Genomic DNA, 17,766 nt, shown 5'->3' on the forward strand with positions numbered 1-17,766 from the left:
AGTTTTAGTTTTAAAGTATACATAAAGGTGTTATCATAATGTAGTGAATATGAAAGCAAGCTTTGTTAGCCTCACTATTTGGTAGAAAAGCTAACATGAGGAATGTAGGAACTATTCACACTGATCTTTCTGATGGTGGTGTTGCCAGTATATCAGCAATTTTCTATTACTAGATACAGCAGCTGAGTCTGTACTGGGTGGGTGCTTTTTTTCTTTTTCTTTCTTTCTTTCTTTCTTTCTTTCTTTCTTTCTTTCTTTCTTTCTTTCTTTCTTCTTTCTTTCTTTTTTGACATGTAAACAACTTTCTGGAGCCTTTAAGGACTGGAATATATTAACATATGTGTGCTGCTGAACTGTTTGGGCCTTTCCCTTTAACCCTCCTTCTGTATGTGAAACAAGTGTCCTATCTCTTTGATTTCCCCAGGTGTTGAATTTAGCTAGGAGATTTTTATCACAAGCTCTGTTTTCAACCAGCACAGCAGAGTTCAGCAGATTGGGACTCAGGAGGACATTTCTCCAGAACATTTTTTTTTTTTTTATTGAATGCAAAGTTCTATGCTGAAACTACTCCAATTTTTAATTGTTATTGGACAGATAGGGACTATCTTAACTTCATGTCCTTATTCTTACTCAGGTTTACAGAAATTATCCCTCCTAAGAAAAGACAAAACAGACTTTAAGTATTTACGTGTTTGCTTGTTTAATAACTTCAGAAGTGTTAATGCAGCAACTATGACACTATTTAGCTACTTAGTTGAGAATTCTACGCATTTGTACATTTTTATAGACCCACTGAAGACAATTCCTTTATAAAATACAGCTAATTTTGGCCTATTTTAGGATGTAATTATGTTTTGTCATATAATTTCTCACTTTTATGTTTAATAATTCTATCTCCATAATTAGACTGTAACGACAAACACAATGGGAATGTTTTGTATGCTTAAGGTCTCCAGCAGTTTACCAAACTGTGCTTGTTAATATTTTCAGGTTAGAAATTTAATAAATACTGACCAATTTGCCCATTGAATGATGTAGCTTACCTATCTTGGATGATGGTGGAAGAGTTTTGTGGTTTTTGTTTGTTTTTGTTTTTGTCTTTAAGGCATTTACTATCACCAATAAATCACCCACCATCCACCCCAACAACGCACTGAGTTATCCAGAGATAGATTTGTAATGCTAGAATGTTTGTCAAGTTAAATTTGAATTGGATGAAAGTTGGGTGATTTTGAAATGTATAAATCACCACCTATAAATCTCTATTCCTGCAGAAAAGGTCATCACTGGTAAGAGATGGAAGATTTTTGAGTATGAACTTGGATAACTAACAACCTGCACATTTAAAATATCAGAATCTTGGGGCCCCTGGGTGGCGCAGTCGGTTGGGCATCCGACTTCAGCCAGGTCACGATCTCGCAGTCCGTGAGTTCGAGCCCCGCGTCAGGCTCTGGGCTGATGGCTCAGAGCCTGGAGCCTGTTTCCAATTCTGTGTCTCCCTCTCTCTCTGCCCCTCCCCCGTTCATGCTCTGTCTCTCTCTGTCCCAAAAATAAATAAATGTTGAAAAAAAATTAAAAAAAAAATAAAATAAAATATCAGAATCTTGCAAGAGTCATACTTACATATGCACAGCTCTGAAGAATTGAAGTAAAAAATCACTATGGTAAACAATTCTGAGTAGATAACTTTCAACCCACCAGTATTTCTCTAACTAAAATAGTATTTTTTAAATGCTTCATTATGTCATAAGAGATCAGGTTGTTGTTTCTTTCTTTTAAAGGAATTATAGGCAAAAGTAGTTGAGCTTTCCTTAAGTCTACCTTATCTGTCAAGGTATGAAGTAGTCTCAATCTATGAGAGAGATGGCATTTGAGTTTTGTTGTCCAAAACTGACCTCTGTGCTCTGGAGCCAAAATTAAACATGGACACAGAGTTTTGGGATAAAGAAGAACGATCATTTTATTACTTTGCCTTGCAAAGAAGGCTGCAGCAGACTAATGCCTTCAAAACTGCAGACTCAACTGAGGGTAAAGGCTGAGAGGTTTTATAGGAAAATACAAGATATGGGTGGTTTCTGTAAGAATCTGAAGCAGCGCGTGCTGCCAGCCGTGTTCCTCCGGTCTTCAAGGTGGTCTCATGACTAGTGCTGCCACCTGCCATTCTAGCCTACTTACTACTAAGTATGGATACTGAGTCTCTGGAACAAAGGATTCTACGGAGAAACAAATGAAAGGGAGGAGGTGGCTTCCAGAAAAAATTGGTTGTTTGAAGTCAAGCCTTGCTGAAGCATCAGTGTGTCTATCTTAATTTTCATCCATCTCTACATTTCCATATAAGCCAATTTTGAACGATAGATCAAAGGGAAAAGAACATTTACCAAGTTTGAAGCTGAAACACTGTTCTGCTGCTTCTGCTTCTTCTTCTTCTTCTTCTGCTTCTGCTTCTGCTTCTGCTTCTGCTTCTGCTTCTGCTTCTGCTTCTGTTCCTGCTTCTGCTTCTGCTTTCTTCTTCTTCGGTATGTGATGGCTTGCTGAATAGCTATTAAAGAAAAGAATTTTTGGACGCCTGGGTGGCTCAGTCGGTTAAGCGTGGGACTCTTGGTTTCAGCTCAAGTCATGATCTCCCGGCTTTATGGGTTTGAGCCCCACGACGAGCTCTGCCCTGACAGCGCTGAGTCTCCTTGGGATTCTCTCTCTCCCGCTCTCTCTGCCCCTCCCCCACTCTAGTTGTCTCTGTCTCTCAAAAAATAAATAAACTTAAAGAGAGAAGAATTTCTATTTCTTTACTTCTTACATTTCCAACACTAAGTATATGGATTTTTCCCCTCACATTGAGCAATTCTGACACTACTCACGTTAAGCAATTTCTGACACAAATTAAGGCTCAATTCCACAAAACTGCTCCCTACCTCAGACTCCAATCACAGGTACAGGATCTCCACATTACCCACACTTGTGTGTAACTTGGCTGAAAATCAAGGGATTCCCAAGACCCTTTCTTCAAGTTTACTCATTTGCTGTACTGCCTCACGGAACTCAGGGAAATGCTTTGTTTACTATAACCGGTTTATTTTAAAGGCTATATTAATGAATCACTAGGCTCTAATCCCAGATGCAACAAAGAATTAGAGGCCCAAGACCAGAACGGGGAGATAGTTTACTGAGTGGATAAGTATAGTACATGGTTAAGGGCCACTGCAGGCCTAAGAGTGGCAATGATACCCAGAAGCTCTAGCTGCATCCTTTTAAGCCTGTGCTCTGCATATGTAAATATAATTTTGATTGACATTTTTGAATGACAGCTGGTGGTTATATCGCATTTTGGCTTCTGCACACACACCTGCCCGTGATGCATTTTGTTACACTTTATTTATGTATATTTATGAATGTCTAATGAGCGTTTGCTGTGACCTTAAATGTACTTAAGGGCAAGATGCATCCCTTGTGGGAATGTTCAGCTGTTAGAAGTCCCTTTGTGGCTCTTGAGCCAGCTCTGTGGCTAAGTCCTTCCTATTCTGTGAGTCCTTAGAGGTGGCTCTGAAGCTGTGGCTGTTAACCCTTTGGAGTACCTCCAAGGGTGTGGCCAGCATCTTCTTTCTCTTGCTTTGTCCTTGCTGATGCCTAACTGCCCAATGGCTACAATTCAGGAACAGCAACATGGGAGAGCTACACAGATCAATGTATGGGCAAGGGGTGCAGATCAGTGTTAAAAACTCAGTGTGTTCACCAACTGAGCTCTTCAACCCCATCATTTAAGAGTTTTATGGAGCCTTCACTGTATATACATGAATGATGAAATCATTGAACATTGCTATTTCAGTAAACCTCCAGGCCCTCTTGCCTCCTGGTGGTTGGAGGAGGGCTTGAAAATTCCAGCCCTCCACTCATTCCTGGGTCTTTCTGATATCAAAGAGTCACCTTAGCATAAACTCAGATGTGGTTGAAAGGGGCATATTATGAATAACCCGAAACCTTCCTTTCACTCTATCAACTCAGGAAGTCCTAGAAGCTTTAGCAGCTCTGTACCAGGAAATGGGGGAAATGTATTAAAAAAATACATAAGTATATTTTTAAATTATCATTATAACACAATATCACAGTTATATAGAAGAATTTTTATTCTTGATTTCTATAATTATGTATAAATAATAGTTATAATAATAATTACATGCTAAAAAGAAATCATTGTTAAAATAATTAGATATTCAAATACTTCTATAGGTGAAATTCAGGTTTTATGGTCAAATTTTCCTTTCATATTTCGCATTTTCACCATGAAACATTTATCCAATGTATAAATAACTATGGTGCTAATCTTTGGAGAAACCTCTGAAGTTATCCAGTAAGAATTAAAAATTATGGAATTGATAAGTTTTTCCCTTAAACTCACATAAATCAATCTATTGATTACCCTCAAATGGAACCTCAATGTCTTAGCGTTTTCTATACATTGATAATTGTGAGACATGGATTTTATTTGTATTGCACAAATGATCATACTTATCTTTGAAACTTCAGTTAAGTCATTTAAAAATTAGACCTCATTTTAACATATTATTCTTTTAGATGTTTATTTGAGAGAGAAAAAGAGAGCACATGGGAGAAGGCAGAGAAAGAAGGAGAAAGGATCTCAAGTAGGCTTTGAGCTGTCAGGATGGAGCCAGACATGGGGCTCAGTCTCAAGAAACTTGAGATCATCACCTGGGCCAAAATCCAGAGGTGGATGCTTACCTTACTGAACAACCCAGGCACCCCTGCAGCACATTATTTTGAAAGAAATATTTGATTATGTGAAAGGCAGATGCATTTAGATCATTATAGTAATATATAGTAATATCATTGTGAAAATAAACCTCTGCCTTGTTCCTTTATTTTTTTAATAAAAATAATGGCGTAAATCTATTCTAATTCAATATTAAAGTGTACCAAAATGTGTTTAACTTTAATAATAGTGAGACAATCTCATACCTCATATATCTTAAATGATATATTAAAAATGTTACTTAGACCTAAGTCATTCAGGACACTGGTTCAATTCCAGTAGTCACTGATTATTAGTTTTGCCAACAATATCTAGAGATTTCTATTGAAATTATATGCTTTTGAATTGATGATGGGGTGTCATTTTCTAATCTTCTGCCTAAATTATGCTCTTGGATCAAATTTATGAACTGATGATTCATAAAATGAGTATTATGCTACTTTTAGTGGATTAAGCTATATTTGTATACAAATTGGTTGTCTGTATGATTGCCAAGATAGTTATATGTCCATTGATGTACTTGCAGAGGCTTTTATCTGTAACATTTGATTGACAGGTCCATATGGACAGCTCTAGGCAATTAGTAGCTCATCATTTTTTATCAAAAAACTGCTATAGACATGGCTGCTTGTCAAACCATCCATACAACAGTGCTGATTGCTACACTGCTATATGTGATAAATCTCCATCTGTAGTAAGGCCTTCTTTTAATATACAGGTTAATGTTTTTTTTCAAATTTGTTAATACTATCATTGATTTGCTAGGTGGGGGTTGCTATAGCCTGACAGAAAAAAAGAGATTTACTTTCTAGAATTTGATTCATTGGCCAAGATTCGTTCTTTATAACTCTGGGTATTAGTTAGGTTGGGCAAAACATCACCTGGGACTTAGGAGTTATCATGGGTGGATTTGTATCTTGAAAATGATATGTCAAAGTCCTAACCCCTGGTAGATGGAGATTAGAGAGATGTAGCTGAAAGATAAGGAATGACAAGAATTGGTGGCCACCTTCAAAAGCTAGGAAGAGGCAAAGAAGGATTCTATCTAGAGTCTCAGAGGGAGCATGGCTCTCCTGACACCTTGATTTTAGATTTCTAGCCTCCAGGACTGTGCAATAGCAGTCACAGGAAATTAATTCAGGAGCTAAATGTAGTGGCACCATTAGCTTCAAATCAATGACATGATAAATTTACACTAACTGGAAACAATGAAATCCAAGGCATACATTCCTCAAAGTATGCACCAAATTAACTTTCAAAATAAACTGCAGTTAGCAAATACTTATTCTATATTTACTGTGTGTATAGCTTTATTCTCATTTCTAGGGTCATAAGGAGATCAAGAGGAGTTTAAAGAAAAAGATTTAATCATTCCTTTAATGAACTAAGAACTTAGAAGGGAACTTGTTAAATATTGTACAAGTCAGAATTATGTAATTGCTAAATAATACTCAATTGATGAGTTCAATTTAAAATGAGTGGGAGTTTAAGAAAGATTTGGAAGGGCAAAATAATGGGCATAGAGTTGTGTGAATTAGTGGAAGACTTAAGCACAAGTGAAAGAAACATATTTTGCAAGTATATGGCATTATTAGGAATGCTGAGATACTAGGGTATTTCATACGTACAAACATATTTGTATATGTGTGGGACTTTTTTCTGTAAAAAATTAGATGTCTAATAAAATATGTAATGTCTAATAACATATGTAATGTCTGATAACATAAACATGTATGCCAAATCTGTTAATACCAATGCATAAGAAACAAATGTCATTGGTATATATCCATGAATATTGCTCTGTGTGAAGACCTCTTCGTTAATACAGTCCAAATGTATTGGTAGAGCCCCTGGAGTATTGAGAGTGTTGCAAGAACATGTGCTCAGAAACCTGCCTGTTGTGGATGGAGTCCTTAGGATAGCTTAATCCAGGTTGTTTAATATTGTATCAGTTAACTATTGACACATCTGTGCTGCTCAGTGGCATAAAACAGTTTATGGCTCTTGTGTCTAAAAGTCTATTAGATATTGACTGGGCTCTTGTCTAGACTTGCTCACATGTCTTGAGATAGTGCTCTGTTGGCTGATCTAGGCTGACTTCACATTCTGCTCTACATCACTCATCTTCTAGCAGGCTAGCCCACCCTACTATCATGGTGAAGATGGAGGCACAAGAATGCAAATGGAAACCTCTTGAATGTTTCTTGAAGACCTTACTTGGAACTGGCATACCATCATTGTTACCTCATTTGCTTAACTAAGACATATTGAAGGGGCATCACAAACACACAGCTTAGGGAAAGAAACTCTTTCCCTTTATCATGAGAAACTACAGCATGATATGACAAAGGTCATGCCTAAAGGTAGGCATAAAGAAATGGGTTATCGTTGCAATCTACCACAAATATTCAGTTAACTTCTACCATTCCTCCCGAGAGTCCCTATCACAACCTTGTTTTGTTTCCATGTAATTTACATATAATTTTAGTAGTCTGAAACCTAGGACAATAATTCCTAGATATAACTAATGTCAGTTAAGTTGTATAAATCCATTTTATAAGCTGCATTAATATGGATCTTCTCCTAAGAGACAGATTCTATATTTGGATGTTGAAAACAAAAATTAGTTGTCTATTCCCGAAAGAATGAAGAAAGAAACTAAACTCAAGGCAAACTCAAGGTGATCAGTGTGATTCTGGGAGGCACTTAGGGCTGGGCTAGCTAGTGTTTCAGGCAGGCCCAGTCTGCTTTACTCAGGCTTTTGAATGGGACATAAATTTACCTTGATATTTAAATTTCTGCAGCATGTTGCAATTTTAAGATTATTTTGACTACAGAATATTTTCTGTGAAAAATTCGGCACTATGATATATTAGTCTTGGCTATAAAGTGACAATCACAGCTCAAAAAGAAAGAAAATTAGCTATGGCAATCTGCAATTCTAGGCAGTCTGCTTTTACCCTTGATCTCTGATTTGATTCATCATTCTTGCCTGATGTCTTTACCAATGTGTCTTTTCTTTAACTCATGCTTATTTTTCAAATGGCTCATTAAACAGATGTTTCTAAGTGTACAGTGACATTTTTCTAAATAATATCTGTTTGATAGAAATTATTTCTATTGATTCAAGTTTTATTACCACAGGTGTTCTTAAGTCCATTTTTAAAAAAAAGAAATGTACATATTATACACCACTTTATATCAAATTTGGTTAACTTAGAATTAAATTTCTAATAATTCTAAAACTAGTAATTGAGAATGAACATTGAGAAGGAAATAACATTTCCCCCCCAAAAAAGAAAATCCGAAATGAAGATTGAAAAAATAATTTTCCCAATCTATATCTCTTTCACCTCCAGCTCCTTAGAAATAATTGTTTATGGCATCATTTGTTCACTTATTCAAACAATATTATTGAGGTCTCCCTAGATGCCATGCACATCCTAGATGATCAATAATTGTAAGCACACACAAATAGCTTCCTATTTTCTTTCTATGTTTGCATACAGATAGTTTCAGAAATGACCAACCCACTTTTTTTTTTTAACTTGTTGCTTGTGATCTTTGAATTACCTGTTTTCCTTTTCTGAAAGCTTTCTATTCATTGTGTGTAAAGTTTTCCAGAACATTTAGTTGTTCCTATTATCTCACCAGTTCACACTGTAGTGTCTGAAACATAGTGGGTCCCAAATAAACAATAAATAAGCAGGCACTTGAACTGTGTTCACTAATAATTGTTTACATGTTGATCTTCTCCGTTATACTAGAGTGGAAAGCAGGAGTTTGTCTTCCATTTTTGTACAAAGTTTTCAGATTTTGTGCAGTGTTGGTGGTATAGTGTTAAGTAGAGCTGCCTTCCGAAGTTTTTAGTCTTTAGCCGTGTCTCACACATTGTCAACATTCGCTAAATGCTTGTTAATAAATGAATAGGTATAATAACTTAACGCAAGTGGAAAAATAAAACACACTAGTTTAGTTGTGGAAATTTTCTAATTTCAAAAGCTGTTACTTCATCTAAAAAGGAATTAAAACAAAAAGAAGACAACTGTACTTTGTGTTGAAGTCCACAACATGATGTGGGTGAATCACAGACTCTGGAATCAAACTGCATAGATTTTCAATAGTGTTTTTTGTTTTTCACTTTATTCATTCACTTTATAAAAATAATTATTGAGTCCCGACTCACTGTATATACTTTTAGGCACTAGGATGCACCCATGAACAAAATGCCAAAAAAAAAAAATATATATATATGTGTGTGTGTGTGTGTGTGTGTGTGTGTGTGTGTATCCTTCTAAAGATTCAATTGGGGTGGAAAACACTAATATCTATCTCATGATTTTTTTTTGCTAGTATTAGGTTTAATAATGCATATAAAAGATTTACTTATTATCATTATTATTATCATCTGGAAATTGTGCATATATTTTTCTAACTCATTAAATTTTTCAATTCCCTGGTAGGTATAATTTACAATATTATTAATTAGGCAATAGGTTTAAAGAAATTAAACTTTCATCTAAGGTAACATGCTATATTACAGATCTGGAATTTATTTTTAATTGTTTTATTTACTTTTTTTTTAATTTGAGAGGAGCATGAGAGGGGGAGAGGGACAGATGGAGGGAGAGAGAGAGAGAGAGAGAGAGAGAGAGAGAATCCTAAGCAGGCTCCATGAGCAGCATGGAACTGACATGGGGCTTGACCCCACGACCATGAGATCATGCCCTGAGCTGAAACTGAGTTGGATGCTCAACCAGCTGAGCCACCCAGGTGTCCCTAACATATCTGGAATTTAAAGCCTGACCTTATCATTCCAAAACTTCTCTCAGATAACATCCCTCATTGGTTGTTACACATTTTCTATCCTGCTGCCTTCTCTCTCATGCTCAAATTTGTTTAAAGCTCTGAGAATGAAAGAAACATGTTTACTTTTAATGAACTCAGAGCTTCCTAAATATATTTGACCTTTTATTCATTTATAACTCCTCACATAATATGGAGCACTTGAAGATATTTGTCTGCACAGATTTTCTCATTTCTCATTTTCTCATTTCTCATTTTCTCATTATGCTGAAAATTTCCATCCAAGCATTCAGAATCCTTCTTCTGCCTTTCCTGGAGCATGACCTCATTGGTATTATTTGTGCAAAGCAATGGAAAGACTGAGGAAAGAATCTTTTAAAACCATATTTCTTGCATTTTCCTTAAATGATATTTTATTTGTCCCTAGATATCTTAAATATATATATATATATATATATATATATATTTATTTAGAGTTTCTCTCTCTCTCTCATATATATATATATAATATATATATATATGAGAGAGAGAGAGAAAACAACAAAACAACATGCTATCACCAAAGTAACATGGAGGGAGATAAAATAATAAAATTGAATCCATGTTTTGATGTTGACTTTTTCCTTCCTTTCCCTTCCCTTCCCTTTCCTTCACTTCCCTTCCCTTCCCTTCCCCTTTCCTCTCCTTTTTTCCCCTTTACCATCCTCCCTCTTTTTTATTTTTATTTATTTATTTATTTTTAGTTGTGGAGTACCAACTGCATCTGGTTTGTGACGATGAAGTTAACACCCATTACATGATGAGTAGATACATATGGTAACAGCTTCCTTACTAACAAATGTATACTAAGTGATTCCCTGGAAGGATGTACAATAATACTTGATATTTAGGAATAAATTTCAGATATATCTCCTTCTTAACATTATTTTGTGTTTTGGTTAGCTTTCCTTTCTTCATCTATATGAGCCATTTTCATTTGAAATCAGAAAATTAGAATTAGGAAAGTACAAAAGGCTTACATTTTCCCACTCATTCTGAAGTGTAGATATCACAAGTTCCTTTCTCATCATAGACAAAAGACTGGTGGAAATTAAAATTCCATTGAAAATATCAAATTTTATATTTTAGATTATAGCTTAATAAACCTACTGCTCGATGTCAACAAATAAAATAGGTATGCATACGGATTGACATATTCTATAATCTGCTTTTGTGTCTGGAAGTCAATTCTCTAACAGAAACCTGCCAAACATTGTCCCATTATGAAGATAAATTTGAAAGGTAAGAGAATGACAGCCATCATTAATCAAGTAATTCTGTATGAAGAAAACTATAGACAGTTAATTATCTCAGCAAGAAGTGCAGGCAATGCATATTATTACCTATGAAAATTCATTTCTTCCAGTAGGAAGCTAGAGAGAGTTGGAGATCCAAAGTTCTATTGGTAGGCAACAATAAGGACTAGAATCTACGGTAGAAGATACCTGAGTTTACTGATGATAGATGAGTTGGAATAGTTGAGATAGATTGGTTGAAATTAAATTTAACTCTTGTGGTCATCTCAAATGCTCAGATTCATAAAATATACAAAAATTCAGCATCTGCGGACAATTTCCACTGGTTATGCTGAGTCCAAAATGCTGGAGTGGCTCTAAGACATGGCAAGATAATTTGCCATGGATATGCGTGTTTTATAACTATTCCCATTTTTTTCGTAGATTCTTATTTAAATTCCAGTCTAATATGAGTTTCAAGTGTACAATATAGTGATTCAACACTTCCACACAACACCCAGTGCATACTTAATCCCCATCATCTATTTAACCTATGCTCCCACCCATCTCCTCTTGGGTAACCATCACATTGTTCTCTATAATTAAAAGTCTGTTTCTTGGTTTGCCTCTCTTTTCTTCCTCATATGTTTATCTGCTTTCTTTCTTAACTTCCACACATGAGTGAAATCATATGTTATTTGTCTTTCTCTGGCTGACTTATTTTACTCAATATTATACTCTCTAGCTCTATCCATGTTGATGGCCAAATTTCGTTTTCTATAACTAATATTCCATAGTGTATATATCCCATATCTTCTCTATCCACTCATCTATTGATGGATACTTGGACTGTTTCCATATATTGGCCGTTATAGATAGATAATTCTGCTATAAATACCAGGGTACATGTGCCCATTCATATCACTATTTTCATATCCTTCAGGTAAATACTTAGTAGTGCAATTGCTGGTTCATAGGGTAGTTCTATTTTTAACTTTTAAGGAACTTCTACACTGTTTTCTGGAGTAGCTGCTCCAGTTTGCATTCCGACCGATAGTGTAGGAGGGTTCCCCTTTCTCTGCATTCTCGCCAATATATTTTGTTTCCTGTGTTGTTAATTTTAGCCACTCTGACAGGTGTGAGGTTGTATTGCATCATGGTTTTGATTTGTATTTGCTTGATGATGAGTGCTATTGAGCATCTTATCATGTGTATGTTGGCTATCTGGCAGTCTTCTTTGGAAAAATGTCTATTCATGTCTTCTGCCCATTTCTTAATTGGATTATTTGTTTTTTGGGTGTTGAGTTTGGTAAGTTATTTATAGATTGGGGATAATAACCTTTTATCAGACATGTTATTTGCAAATATCTTCTCCCATTCCATAGGCTGCCTTTTAGTTTTGTTGATTGTTTCCTTTGGTGTCCAGGAAATTTTATCTTGATAAGGTCCCAGTAGTTCCTGTTTGTTTTTCTTCCCTTGCCTCAGGTGACCTTCTAGTAAGAAGTTGCTATAGCCAATGACAAAAAGATTATATCCTGTGTTCTCCTCTAGGATTTTGATGTTTTTTTTGTCTCACATTTGGCTCTTTCATCCATTTTGAATTTATTTTTGTGTATGGGGTAAGAAAGTGGTCCAGTTTCATTCTTTTTCATGGTGCTGTCCAGTTTTCCCTACACCATTTATTGAAGAAACTATCTTTTCCCCATTGGATATTCTTTGGTGAAGATGAATTGACCATAGAGTGGTGGGTCCATTTCTGAGTTTTCTATTGTGTTCCACTGATCTATGTGTCTACTTTTATGACAGTACCATACTGTCTTGGTGATTACAGCTTTGTAATATAGCTTGAGGTCTGGAATTGTGATGCCTTCAGCTTTGCTTTTCTTTTTCAGGAGTGCTTCGTCTATTTGGAGTCTTTTGTTGTTCCATACAAATTTTAGGATTTTTGTTCTAGCTCTGTAAAAAATGTTGGTGGTATTTTGATAAGGATTACATTAAATATATAGATTGCTTTGGGTAGTACAGACATTTAATAATATTTGTTCTTCTAATCCACGATCGTGGAATGTTTTTCCATTTCTTTGTGTCGTCTTCAATTTCTTTCATAAGTGTTCTGCAGTTTTTAGAGTATAGATCTTTTACCTCTTTGGTTAGGTTTATTCCTAGGTATCTTATGATTTTTTGGGCCAATTATAAATAGGATTCATTCTTTGATGTTTCTTTCTGCAGCTTCATTATTGATGCATAGAAACACAACAGATTTCTATACATTGATTTTAATTTTTTTAATTTTTAAAATTTTATTTATTTATTTTGAGAGAGAGCAAGAGCAGGGAAGGGGCACAGAGAGAGGAAAAGAGAGAATCCCAAGCAGGCTCTGCACTGACAGAGCAGATCATGACCTAAGCTGAAATCAAGAGTCAGTTGGTTAACCAATTGAACTATCCAAGTGCCCCATGTACAATGATTTTATTTCCTGTGACTTTGCTGAATTTGTGTATCCAGTCTAACAATTTTTGGGTGAAGTATTTCAGATTTTGTACATGAGTATCATGCCATCTGCAAACAGTGAAAGTGTGACTTCTTCCTTGTCAATTGGGATGTCTTTTTATTTCTTTTGGTAGTCCGATTGCTGAGGCTAGGCTATCCAGTACTATGTTAAATAACATTGGTGAGAGTGGATATCCCTGTGTGGATTTGTAATTTAAGATGGATTTAGGATGCTAAGAATTTAGGATGTAAATATCACCAATATTTTCCTTTTATAGGAATTGGTTTTATGTTTATTCGGTTTGCAATGAAAGGTCAATAGTGCATTATATTATTTAATTTAGTTCAGCAAAATTCTGTTTGGGATAACAAACAAATCCCTTTGTTATCTTTGTCCTAAGTGGCACTATGATGTAAGCTTATATTTTATACAATCTAGAAAACAATTGATGGTTTAATTAAAGATTATATGGATCAATTACATGGTCACAAAGGAAATAAACAAGAGCACGATAATATTTTTTTACATAAAAATATGTTTCTTTGTGATTGAAATTTATGTGAAGCTAAATCAAAAAGATTCATGTGTAGGGGCGCCTGGGTGGCTCAGTCAGTTAAATGTCCAACTTCGGCTCGGGTCATGATCTCACAGTACGTGGGTCTGAGCCCTGCATCAGGTTCTGTGCTGACAGCTCAGAGCCTGGAGCCTGTTTCAGATTGTGTGTCCCCTTCTCTTTCTGCCCCTACTCTGCTCACGCTTGGTCTCTCTCTCTGTCTCAAATATTTAATAAACATTGAAAAAAAATAAAAAAAAAAAGATTTATGAGTAGACACAAGGAGTGACTTCAAAGTAAGTTAAGTATTGGAGTGGGGGGCACCTGGGTGGCTCAATTGGTTAAGGTCTGACTTTTGATTTCTTCAGCTCAGGTCCTGATCTGAAGGTTTGTGAGATTGAGCCCTGGGTCAGGCTCTGCACTGATAACATGGAGCCTTCTTGGGATTCTCTCTTTCCTCTTTCTGTGCCCCTTTTCCACTCCCTCCTCTCCCAAAATAAATAAATAAACAAAAAAAATAATAATAAATAAAGTCAAGTATCAGATTATGGCTGTCTATTAGAGAGCTACTCTTCAAGGAACTATATTTTACTAGCAATATTCCTTTAGTTCACAAGTTAAAGAAAAAAAGGATGGTCATTACAGGGGAAATTCTTCATCCTTACCAACTTTGTGGAAGCAGGGATATGGTTATTTTTCATGACACAGGTAAAAGATCTGAAGACAATAAATTCCTACTGTCAGTTTTAGTGTTTTGGTTCTTTCCACACACTTCATAAGGCCTCTTCTGAATAACTTGTGGCTATGGCTTTATATACTATGAAGTTTGTTATGATTTATTCACTTTTAATGTTCTGACAGTTTAATAACTAGGTGGCATTTCTTTTTGGTTATATAATGTTGAACAATAACTACTGCTGAACGTTTGCATTTGAGATATGCTATTAAAAGGAAAGATATGCCTCAGGGCAATTTGTAATGATGCCAGAGTCAAAAGCAGAAATCAAAGAGGAAGAATTGGTCTGACATCTTTTCATTTCAGGTGAAAAACTAAGTATATTCATGTTACTTCAGTGATAAAGTAGATCCAATTTGGGATCAAACTGTGTAGTGTATATAATGTGGATTTTAATAATTGGAGAGCTTGTGGGGAAAACATAGAGATACACTTTGTGAAAGTTGAAGAAAGGCTTCTAGAGACAGTGCTATTTTGGGAAATACAATACCTCCAATCACTGTGGAGATGTGTTGTGCATGTTACTTTTGTTAGGTTTCCTGAAACTGACTAAAGTCTGAGTGAACTGACTAGAAATTGTATTTTACCAAACTGGTATGTTTTTGTTTTGTTTTGAAAAAAAAATATATGAAATGCTCTTTTCTTCTCCCTGTCTTCCTTTCATTAACTCATTTATTTATTTATAAGAAAACATTGGCATAACATCTCACTGGTTATAAGTAAAAGTTAAAAAAAAAAAAAAAAACAATTCCAGAAGAAGGAAGTTCTTGGGTAAGCTGCATGAAAATACTTGCTAATTTTCAGTAGGTTTGGCTTCCATATTCCTTTTGTATTACTTTAAAAAAAATGTTTATTTATTTTTGTTTGAGAGAATGAGAGGTTGGCGGAAGAGGGAGGAAGAGATAAAAGGAGCCAGGGAGAGGTAAAGAGAGAGGTAGAGAATCCCAAGCAGGGGATTCCAATGTCAGCTCAGAGCCCCACATGGGACTTGAACACACAAACCGTGAGATCATGACCTAAGTCAAAACCAAAAGTCGGACACTTATCCTACTAGCCACTCAGGCACCCCCTGTATTACTTTTAGGGCTTTAATTTTACCCCAGAATAACAAAATCTGCACAATGATTTAGCATGAATCGTAGTTGGATGCAAGTCCCACAGAACAAGTGTTTTCCCTATCAACATAACATATTCAATGGATACATTAAATCCTTTTTATCCCCTATTAAACATTTAAAATAATTTCTATGTAAATGTTACATATGATTTTTCAAATAGCATTTTTCTTACATGCTACCAATACACTGTCTTCTCTGCCTTGGAAATGTACAAATTTTCGGATTTCCCATGGTTAATTTAATCAAACAGTTGTCTGTCATGCTTACTGATAAGAATAAAAACTAGACCCATAATAATCCTAACTTTAAGCCTTTAATATAAAATTTTAAGTTTTAAATATTACATGTTTTTTTTAAAACTATCGGACTCACTCTGTTGGCACTCGACTTTCTCTTTTTAAGGTAAATTGGTTAGAAAAAGCATTCCATGCAAAATATATCTATAGTAAACTATATTTCATATAAAAAAGGAAGAGATATAAGAAAATGTTGAATATATCATATTAATATAATATGCAATAAGGGAAATATCCTAAAAGGAAGATATATAATAAAGTATTGAATAAGCTATATTACAATATAATATTAAATATATTATAATTGAAATCTATGAAAGAAAAAAATATTTGTCCACAAGTTTTGCCCTCTAGTAAATTTGGTTTTTTATGTAGGTTAGTATAGCAATTCGGAAATTGCCTTGGTGGTATTTTAGAGCTGAGAAAATTAGTAAATATATAGTAGATAATGAAATCCAGTTTCTCACTGTCAGAAAAGCTATCAGAAAAAGGAATTACAGATAAAAAAGGGAGGATGGCTTCAATGAACCCTGTGCTGTTAGACGTATCAGTGTGAACTCATGGGTTTGATTAACACATAGATTTATATTTAAATAGATATGGATGTATTTATGTACATGCCCACATAAACTTCATATATTTCTTAGCTCTGTACATGGAGAAGACCTCAGTGCAATGACATCCCAGTGTCAGTAAGCAGCATACCTTTGCTTGGTTTCTGTAATTATTCTCTAGTAAAAGGAACCAGGGGTCCTTAGGGAAATAACTGATTGCACAATTATTATTGTGCATGGTCAACTGGTTCTAATACACATATGGAAACTGAATGAACCATAGATCACCACAAGGTTTCTGCAAAGTAAGAACAGTTTAGATATTAAGACATTATAAATTGCAGTAATTATCTGTATTTTGATTATGGATAAACAGATGAGGGATTGCTGAGTGGCTCAGTCAGTTAAGCTTCTGATTCTTGGTTTCAGCTCAGGTCATGATCTCAGGGTTCGTGGGTTCAAGCCCCATGTAGGGCTTTGTGCTGACAGTGGGGAGCCTGCTTGGGATTCACTCTCTCCTTCTCTCTCTATCCCTCTCCTGCTCTCTCTCTTTAAAAATAAGTAAATACACTTACAAAAAGGGTAAACAGATGAATAAAATAGAGAATCAACAAAGACACTATATATACACACGCACATATACATTCATACATATATGAAGTTGCAAGTATCTGTATATATTATATAGGTGTGCATGTGTGTGTATGTGTGTTTATGTTTGTGGTATATGTATACATACACATTTAGCTGGTACTATATACCAGTAGGGAAGAACTAATATAATGTATGTAATCTTTATGTGTGAGCATATACCATATAATTCATTTCAAAATTTAACTGATTTTTTCAACAAATAGTTATTGAAAAATACACACATACAGACACACACAGTGTGTACTGTAATGAAATAGAGTAATAAAGCTAATTTTTATTGAGGACGTACTATGGGCCCAACATTGATCTAAGACTTTTTTGCAGTGTGGCATTCTAGCAGAAGATGCATGTATGGTTTGTGAGCAGACTTAGCAAAGTATATGAAAAGGAAATATATTATTGCCTTCAGATTGTCACAATCAAAAGAATTCCAGGCACCCATTTTAGTGAACAAACGAAACTTGTGGAGTATGAAACAAAAAACATTTCATGTTTTAAAGCACCTTCTTGATTCAATCATCC

Source organism: Panthera tigris, chromosome B1, assembly GCF_018350195.1.
Source record: "Panthera tigris isolate Pti1 chromosome B1, P.tigris_Pti1_mat1.1, whole genome shotgun sequence".
In the NCBI taxonomy this organism is placed as follows: Eukaryota; Metazoa; Chordata; class Mammalia; order Carnivora; family Felidae; genus Panthera; species Panthera tigris.